Source organism: Carassius gibelio, chromosome A5 (assembly GCF_023724105.1).
Source record: "Carassius gibelio isolate Cgi1373 ecotype wild population from Czech Republic chromosome A5, carGib1.2-hapl.c, whole genome shotgun sequence".
In the NCBI taxonomy this organism is placed as follows: Eukaryota; Metazoa; Chordata; class Actinopteri; order Cypriniformes; family Cyprinidae; genus Carassius; species Carassius gibelio.
The window spans coordinates 17,970,018-17,979,656 of NC_068375.1; positions in this window are offsets into that span (position 1 = coordinate 17,970,018).

A 9,639-nucleotide genomic window follows, 5' to 3' on the forward strand; every position below is an offset into this window, starting at 1 on the left:
CCCTTGGGGTCATGTCTAACAGGTTTTTTTTTTTTTTTTGTAGCTAGACAAACTTGAACAATTTGTGAAGACAGCTAAAGAAAAAAGAAAAAAGGGCAAATATCCCTTTTAATTGTGTATCTAACAATAATCTTGTCAAATCATTTGTCAAATAAGTGTCAAAATGTACTTTTTGTATTGATTTTTTAAATATTTTATTTTATTTTGGATACGTAAAATGCTGTATTGTAAGGTTGAAAATAATCATAGACTGCTGCTTTCCTGTCCTAAACATATCTTGAGTAACAAAAGGGGCAATTTGGCATTCCTGAAGGCACAGAAGTGCTGATATCAATCAAGGCCTGAAGGCCAACATGTGTATACTTCGGGGTCTTCTAATTGCCACACCTTTTGCACAGTGGGTGGAGCTGTAATCTGCTGATTGGTCAGTTTGAATGTCTTATTCACATGGTCCAGGAAGGAATAAAAGAAGACTGTAACTGTTGCTCTGTTTCTTTCCTTTGCTGCTTCTTTTCTTAGCTGGCATTCTCTTCTTGGTGCTCTGCTCTGTCTCCCTCTTTTTCTCCCTCTCTCTATCATCCCCCCTCTCTTTATCTCTCATGTAATATGTTACATATACGTTGGATACAATTAACTATATGTTTTACCATCCTTCATCTGTTTTGTATCCAATTAAAGTTTAACCATAACAACATAATGTTAAACTATTAAACTATTTCAATTATAAATTATGTGCTAACTAGTCTTTATTTAATATTATCTTTGAAGTGCTACCTATTGTAATACAATATAATCACTTTATAGCAATGCTTTCCCAAATATTTTGCTATTCTAATTGCACTTATTTCCGTCATTCAAATGCAATTTCCAATACAGAATGTTACTAAACACTGTTTTTAGATCGGACAAAATTTAAACTATAGTGTGAGTGAAGACTAAAGTCCACAAGACTAAATATACCCATAGTTGAAACAACACAACTGTGTAGCATCCTCCCTCTAATTGCTCATTTTCCACTGATCATCTCAGACAGACTTCCCAACTTCCTAGAAAAGTTCATGTGAAGGAAACACTGAGAGTGACCCATCTAAGACAACAGCTTGATCAGACTCAGATGTGAGTTTGTTCTTTGGGTACAAAGTATTTTTTTGTATGTATATTTTTCAGAGAGACTAAGAAAATGCGGCTCCGGAGAAAGTCTGTAGTCTCTGGTTTTAATTTAACAGTGGCTGAATGAATGATGAAAGTCACTATGGGAGGAAGAGGTTATGAAGTCATGTGATGTATACATCCCCCCTCAAGCTTGCTGCAAATTAAACTTACGAACTGAATAAGAATTAGGGATGGTTTCAGTTCCATCTTGGTTACACTATAATATCGGATTTAAGTTACTTGCCTGATTTAAATCACAGAATAAATGCAATAATAAAATGTAAGCAACATTTCTGGTTTTTGAGAACCAACTGTAAGGAAACCAAAATGATCACAGGCTGTACAGAGATGTGGCCTAGTGGTTAGCATGTGTGAAGTGTGGTGTGCACTAGTGTGACTGTTCAAATCCGGTTTGTAACATTGCTTGATTTCTCTTCCCATCATTTCTCTCTCCTCTGCTTTAAAGAAGAAGAAGAAACAAACAAACAAAAATTACTAAAGGTCCAGTTCTGGTGTTTTTATAAAACTTGTGACCACAAGAACGGAGTAATCATACAAACAAATATTTAGGCCTAAATTTAAGATTTATTTATTTGAACTACATTTACATAATTTGTATTTGCATTACACCATTTTAACAAAAACAAACTAATAAACTTAATATTATGCATTTAACAATTTGTAACTTTTTATTTACCATCAATAAATCCAACTTGCATCACTCTCATACATTTTAACTACTGCAAATGAATATTGTGTTCTACAGCTGACCATAATATATATTTGATTGCTTTGTTTTGAAAATATGATTATTTAAATAAAGTATGCAAATGGCCATTTTTCTTTCTCATTTGTATAAAACTGACAAATATGTATCATATTAATTTTATTAGTTTATGTTAAAACGATATCCAAATGGATTAATCACATGAATGACAGTGGCAACCACACTTATAACCAAACTAACTATATAACATATTTTTATGTGTTACGGTAGTCACCATATTTTATATTTACTTCAGTCACAGTCACTAGGTTTACAGGAATTATTTACGGCTATCATAAGCACTGACAGGAGGTTTGACTTCGGCTATTCATTAAACAGAGATTATTCATATGTAATATGTTAGATGTACAGGACAATTTGAGTCACACCTATCAGTCTCAAACATTGACTGAGCAGCCCTTATATTAAGCTTATATTAAACAGCTTTAGACACATGACTCACAGAGTGCAGTGAAGTTCAGAGAGGAGACTGAGGATTTACTGAAGCGAGATGTTGCTGTTCATGGGACATTCTTGACATGATGTTTACAGTGAGTCTCCCAAAGCCATATAACTGCCTCTCCAGCCTGCTCTATTCAGATCGATGGAGTTCAATCTTCCGTGGGATTACATCTACAATCCACATGGGGGAAGGACATACTTCACCAAGAACCGTACAAGGAAGCGTGTTGGAGGAAACTTTCGGGTGTAGCAAATAAACAACAGCTTCTTAACTGATGTGTAAATGTCTGAACTTGTCGAAGAGACCTCTCTATCCAGTTTTAAAAGCAGCAGCAGTGGGAAATGGTTTTCCATGGTGAAACACTGCACCGATAGAGAGATGAGTGTCAGTTGAATTGTTAACAGACATATTTCGTAAATTGATCCAGCTCACAAAACAAAAACAAGAGAGCAGACACATAGCCTGACCTTGACCATCTCTTAAGCACAGCAACCATAAATAAATAAAATGGCCTCTTCTGTCAGGAGCTGTCCATAGCTTACGCACACACACACTCTCTTGCTCACACACTCTTTGTTTGGAGTGTTTGTGAGTGTTCAGGTCATTCATCACAGCCTGCAATATCCCGCCCTAGTCTCCCCCTCAAATGTATCCATTTTGCCCCTCCTTGCTCTTGTCCTCTGTACTGCATCTCTGTAAACTCCACCATGGACTCTTGTGGAGGTCAGAGCTAGAGAGACTGCATTATCATAGATAGATAGATAGATAGATAGATAGATAGATAGATAGATAGATAGATAGATAGATAGATAGAAATCTTTGAAAATTCAAGTGTGAAAATGTTATGCTGTGTTATATAAAACAATGATATAACCTTTTTTTCTACTGGATGGGAATAATTGCCATGTAGCTGGAAAATCAACACTGAATTGAAAACAGCCAGTAGCCTTGCTACTCCCCAACACTGGCTCAAGCACTTTGGTATTCACTGAATTGAGGAATATTCAAGACACTGAAATATACCTTGGGTAAACCAGAACAGCCAGTATCAATAACAACAGTCTGGACTAGCTAAAGGTGTTTTTAACCTTCTCCTGTAATACAGCCAGCTCTTGCAGCAAGGTGCTGAGGTCAGGCCTTTAAATAGAAAGCAGAAATTTATCCTACTGTCCCGCTTGGCCTTTGAAGGCTCCTCTGCTCTCATATCGTCATTTGTTACATTAATTTTAGTGACTCGCAGTTCTTGTCCATGTCAGCATGCTGAACTGAATGGCCAAATGTCACGGCAATACAATGGCAGGAGAGGACTTGTCAGCCACCTTGTATCAGTACATGGCAGCTGCACAGGAAGATAATAGATTAATTTCATGAGTGTCAGAGCCCTACAGGACAATATTGCTTTTTTGAGCTCCCCCATCCCCCCCTATTCTACTATTCCTCTCAGAGGGGTAGGGGGTGGGTGAGAGTGGAAAGGGGGTGAAGTGGATTCATTCACAGCCGCTGGACAGATACAACAAGGACAGGGAATTTTGACCTAATTACAGATGGCGCAGTAGGGATACCACGATAAATTGATACAAAACCTTCACATCAGTGAGGAATGGAGAACAGCTATTTTACCCATCTTTTTCAAACATAAACAAAAAATTCTGAATCTGTGGTAAATGGTCGTGAGTTGAAGCCCAGACGAGAATTACGAGAACTGTTGTCTCTTTAGGAATGTGCATATGCAGGGGACGTGACCATTACATGAAGAGAAGGAATTTTACAGACCCCACATAATCTACTTGTTAAGAAATACCAGCACAAAACAATTCATATTTCATCGCTCTTCACCAATAATGCTGGAATTCAAACAAGCATGCTTCTGCAGTGCTTTCTCTATTCACTCAGCTCAAGAGCATTATGGCAGTGACGTCTTCTCGGCATGACGATGATGCAGCAGAAGTCCTTGGAATTCTTGGACAGGCATTTCTCGGGTAGCGGAATGCGTCTATGCTACATGTGTGATCTACGCTTCAATAGAATCTCTTCCCCTTATGGGGACCAGGAATGTGGCAGACCCTGATGATTTTAAAGACTGTCAAAAGGAGAAAAAGAGAAAAGAATAAAGAGACCATTGACAACTGAGTGGATTGAGACTTATGAGAAAACACAGCATTATTATGTGACGGCAGAGTCTATCTGCTGTTTCTCAAGACCATGCACATAGCCAGAATTACAGAGCGCACCGAACGCATGGCTGTCATTCTTCAACTCCCACTGCTGGATGCCACCCTGGTCAGAGCCATTTGCATGTGTGATGTCACCACAACGCCTAAGGGATTGGAACTGCTGGACGGTTCATTATACGTTCCAGCGATGTTCTCTGAGCGCTGCCTGAAGGCCATGTATTTATCATGGCAGGACAAAGTAATACGTGGTCTGGGTGCTAAAAGCGATGCTAATGTTTTGGGAGAGTTTTTCCACATTTCGACATTCTCTAGGCGTTTAGTTAACTGGGTGAGAATAAAGATGATTCTGCGAAGTGTCAAATAACTCTCATCTGGTAGCGTGACTTGTATGACCTTCCTTGACACGGCGGATCTCTAAGGCATTGGTGTTTGCTTCATAGCGCTGCTTTCTCATGTTTGCCTGTGAATGTTAACTAGCTGGTCAGGGTCCTGCCTTAGAAGAGCCAAAGCCCACGAAGGGGCACCCTGTAATTGACACAGTCAGGAGGCAACAGAAAGGGCAAAACAAAAGTCTATTCAAGGCCAAATCCTCTTAGATACTCATCCATCCCCCCTCTTAAAATGAAAAGGAGGGACAATAAAGAATATGAAGTAAGAGAGGAGAAAGAGAAGTGTAAAGTTCTATATAGATGGCCTACAGCCATTAAGTAATGAAGAGTGCCCAATCACTGACTGGCGTTGAAGTTCAGTTCTTTTCATTGTTGACATCCATAAATTTTTCCTTTGTCTACTTGCCTTTTCTGTTATGATTCAGAATATGTGATCATTTACATACCATATTACTTGCATACGTTCAGGTCTCAGGTCAGTTTGTTCCATCTGAAAAGAAACCAGGCTGAACTCTTGCCCCTCTTGCAAACTTGCATCTTCACAATTGCTCTTGTTTACATATAAACCTTAAATCACAAATAACAAAGAGAGCTATTGCCATATTTCAAAATAAACCCTAAAGTGGTATCTTAAATGAGAGCAAATGTGAAATTATTTCCATAATTGACTAGCACAGTCATTTTCATTTTCCTTTCTCAGCCCCCTCATGAATTCATGCATGTCACATAATTCGCCCCAATCACCTGAAGATGTGAGGCTTGCTTGCCTGCAGCCCAGCGCAGCCGTTATTGTTCTTTAACAGCCCATAAATCCGCATGGAGATGTTTGCTAAAAGCGGGATCTTGGTCAAAGGTCACCCTTGCTATCCTTTAGCCCCGTTTCTCCAGATGGCACCTCTAACTTTCCCAGGCTGTCATGCAGCAGCCAATGGCTGGCCCACCTCTACAACTCCCGGGGTGCTCTGGTTCCTTTGTGCTCAGGAGTCTAAACAAAGATTCCTCTCCTTTTCTGGCACAAGGGGGTTTAACTAAGTGTAAACAGGAAGAGAAACCCAACTACAGTGCATGTCGTTTCGGAGGTTATTTTAAGACCTTTTCAGGATTATATAAGAAAAAATCTGTCTCAAGTATGTGAATATTGTAGTGAATAATTTGCATTTAGAATATTTTAAGTTTCACTTAGCTTATATACAAGAACAGCCTGATATAATGCAATGTTTTTTATATAATATTTTTTTAAAAGATTAAACATCTGCTTAATTCTAATACTTTTAGCAGCAAAATTAGGCCTTTTTATTGCAATAAAGAGTAATTAATTGTGTGTATAATAACTTAATCTATGCAAAACACCATATAAATATTGATATGACTTACTCCTACTCTATGTAAATGTTACATTAGAGGTGTAATCTCTTTTTGAACCATGACGGTAAATGTAGATATTTACCAAATTAATAAATGTGTTCTTATTTCAGAGGCACATCTTGCACATAAATTGACATAAATTTGCCATACTCTTGCATACACCACGAACAACCCAGTTCTTATTTTCAACCATTTTTAAGTTTTCTTTGTTTATTTAGCCAGTTTATTTTCTAAAATGTTCCACATGCTGAGTTCCACTATATATTCACTCTGTTAACAGACATGAACGCAAACAGATGAATGACATGCAAAGCCCCCCAATTGATCGCAGTTATTGAATGCTCAAAAAGACTTATCAGTAAACTCTTTTACTATTTGCAACGCTATATATATATATATATATATATATATATATATATATATATATATATATATATATATATATATAAATATATATATATATGTGTGTGTGTGTGTGTGTGTGTGTGTGTGTGTGTGTGTGTGTGTGTGTGTGTGTGTGTGTGTGTGTGTGTGTGTGTGTGTGTGTGTGTGTGTGTGTGTGCATCCTGGGCTAAAGAACTTGGCATAAAAGCCTACTTGCTGTAATGTGGTATTTTTTCCTTATGATTAACTCACTTGCAAAGCAGCTTTTCCAGTGCTAATGCCAAGACAGACTGTTTTACATTTCTAATTTGTCATATCAATAGGAGAGGTAATAGCTTGAATTGCCTACTCTGGGCTAAGCTCCTTATGCTCGCTTATGCGTTTTAAAGATTTTCTAAGACTGAACGTAACAGCCCAGGTAAGGTGGTCCACTCCTCAAGCAACATAAACAAAGGATGTGAAGTCCACAGGTTTCCAAAAGCTCCACTCAGCAAGGGGCCAGCGTTTTTATTCAGATTTATTTCAGGTTTCCTCCTGATAGGCGCACTTGTGGGATTTGGGAAATGGAGCGGCTGCAGACTGGTTTCCTACAGGTTTGTGATCCCAGAGCTCCAGTCCTGAGTCGATATACTGATTTGTGAACTTGTCAGTTGGAGCTACAGAGGCTAAGTGTGTCACCGTGGCAATGGTGGGGCTATGCTGCTCGGCAGGACAGCCCACTCTCCTGTTTGTGCCAGAACCTCACTTCCGAATCCAGGGCAAGTCCCTAGTGAACAACAACAACAACAAAAAAGCAACTATCATGAGAAGGAAAGAGAAAATATACAAATGAGAGGGAATTGAATCAGAACCTCCAAGTCTGAGCCCATGGTTCTCAGCCGGAAAAGTGTGGCATGTCCCCTTCAGGTTGGTGGAGAGCTCCTGCCTCAAATGGAGTATCTTGGGGTCTTGTTTACGAGGGGAGGGAAGGATGGAGCGGAAGACTGACAGGCGGATAGGTGCAGCTTCTGCGGTGATGTGGTCGATGTACCTGTCTGTCGTGAGAAAGAAAGAGCTGAGCTGCTTGATTTACCAGTCGATACATGTTCCTACTCTCACCTATGGTCATGAGCTGTGGATTATGACCGAAAGGACAAGAGCCCGGATACAGGCGGCCGAAATGAGCTTTCTCCGTAGGGTGGCTGGGTGCTCCCTTAGAGATACACTGTAAAAAATTTTGCCGTTAAATAACAGTAATTTTCTGGCAGCAGGGGCGCCAGTAAAGAACTGTTAATTTACAGCTCTTAACCATTAATTTACAGCTCTTATTTTTTAACAGTATTTTACCGTAAATTCTACCATGGAAATTAACTCCACTCCCACTGCTTCAAACAGTTCGAGTTTTTAAAACTAGCATTCCTACGATGTTAGTACTATGAACTTATTTCATTTGAGTCCACTGAGAAGGAATATTTCTTAATATAACGATGCAAACACTTAATGTACAGTAATAAAGGTAACTAAATACATGACTTTTACTCAAATCACTGCAGCTCATTGTCAGCTATAGCACACATGTATGTGCTGAAGTACTTAACACAGAGATCATCACTGTATCAGCGACTCCACATTTACTGTGTTTATATAAAGCAGCAGAAAACCAGAATTTGTGGCTCATCATTGACTGAAGCAAAGGCTCTACTCTCCAGCACAATGGTGAACAACAAAACTACATTAAACTATTTCTCTTGTGCAAACACACATTAATACAGTCAAGTTCAGTATTTACTCTCATTATCAGTGTATGACTTTGCCTAGTTTTTTTTTCGATGGATGTTCACAAATATTTTAGTTAAATTAACTTTTTTTTCATTTGGTAAATCTGACGTTTACATTTTACAGTATATTACTGTTTTTCCTTGACTTAACGGCAACAAACTGTAGAAAAACACTTTTTTTGCTGGCAACCATTAATTTACAGCAAGAAACAGTTGAAAAACAGTTTTTTACTGGCAGCAGGGGCGCCAGTAAATAACTGTTTTTCTACAGTTTGTTTCCTGTAAATTAATTACAGTTTATTACTGTTAAATAATGTTTCATGCTGTTTTTTCTTCATCTTAAATCTTTAACCCTTTAAACCCCACAAGAAAATCCTCAGTTTTAAATGAACACTTATAATGTGTGCACACTACAGAGTGTTAGAGTAACACTGAATCAGTGAAGTTAATGAGATAATTCGGTGATTAATTGATGATTGAGCATTAGTATAAACACCTGCAGAATCACTGAAGGAAAGAGAAACACAAGATCTACAAATGACTTCAGCCACAGCCTTAGATGAAATCAACTGAATAAAAGAATACATCAAATCTCTCAAGATCTGATTAAACAACTATTAAAACAGCTTCACCAGATTCACATTACTAACCAGACTGACTTTATTTCTGTCAGATGTCTACAGAAGAACTTATGGAGAGTTAAATAGGTTTAGGTGTTTTTTTCACTACCATGATGGAGATCAGTGTTTACTTTAGTTGGGCTCTTGAACATGACTTTTCAACAACTAAGTTTTTTTTTAACATGCTTTAACAATGCGTCTTTGGAACTTGTTATAGCAAAACAAAAGTACACAGAAGAAAAAAAAATCTGATATTGTTGTTTATATATTGACAAGAACAAACACTATTATTTCTGATCTAATCCCGTGTCTCTTCTCTTATTGAATATTGATATTACAGCATAAGAATGAACACTTCTGAGCCATAAGTTATAAAAGACTGTTAAGAAAATTTCACTCATAATAAAAAAAAAAACAACCTTTGCTGAAATTTAGACAGAAACATCAAGAATCAGCGTATGAATCACAACAATGGTGACAATCCACAAAATAAATGAACAGATCAGTTCTGAACATCACAACACATGCTACTAAAACTTAAAACAAATGCAAAATTATAAGCACATAAG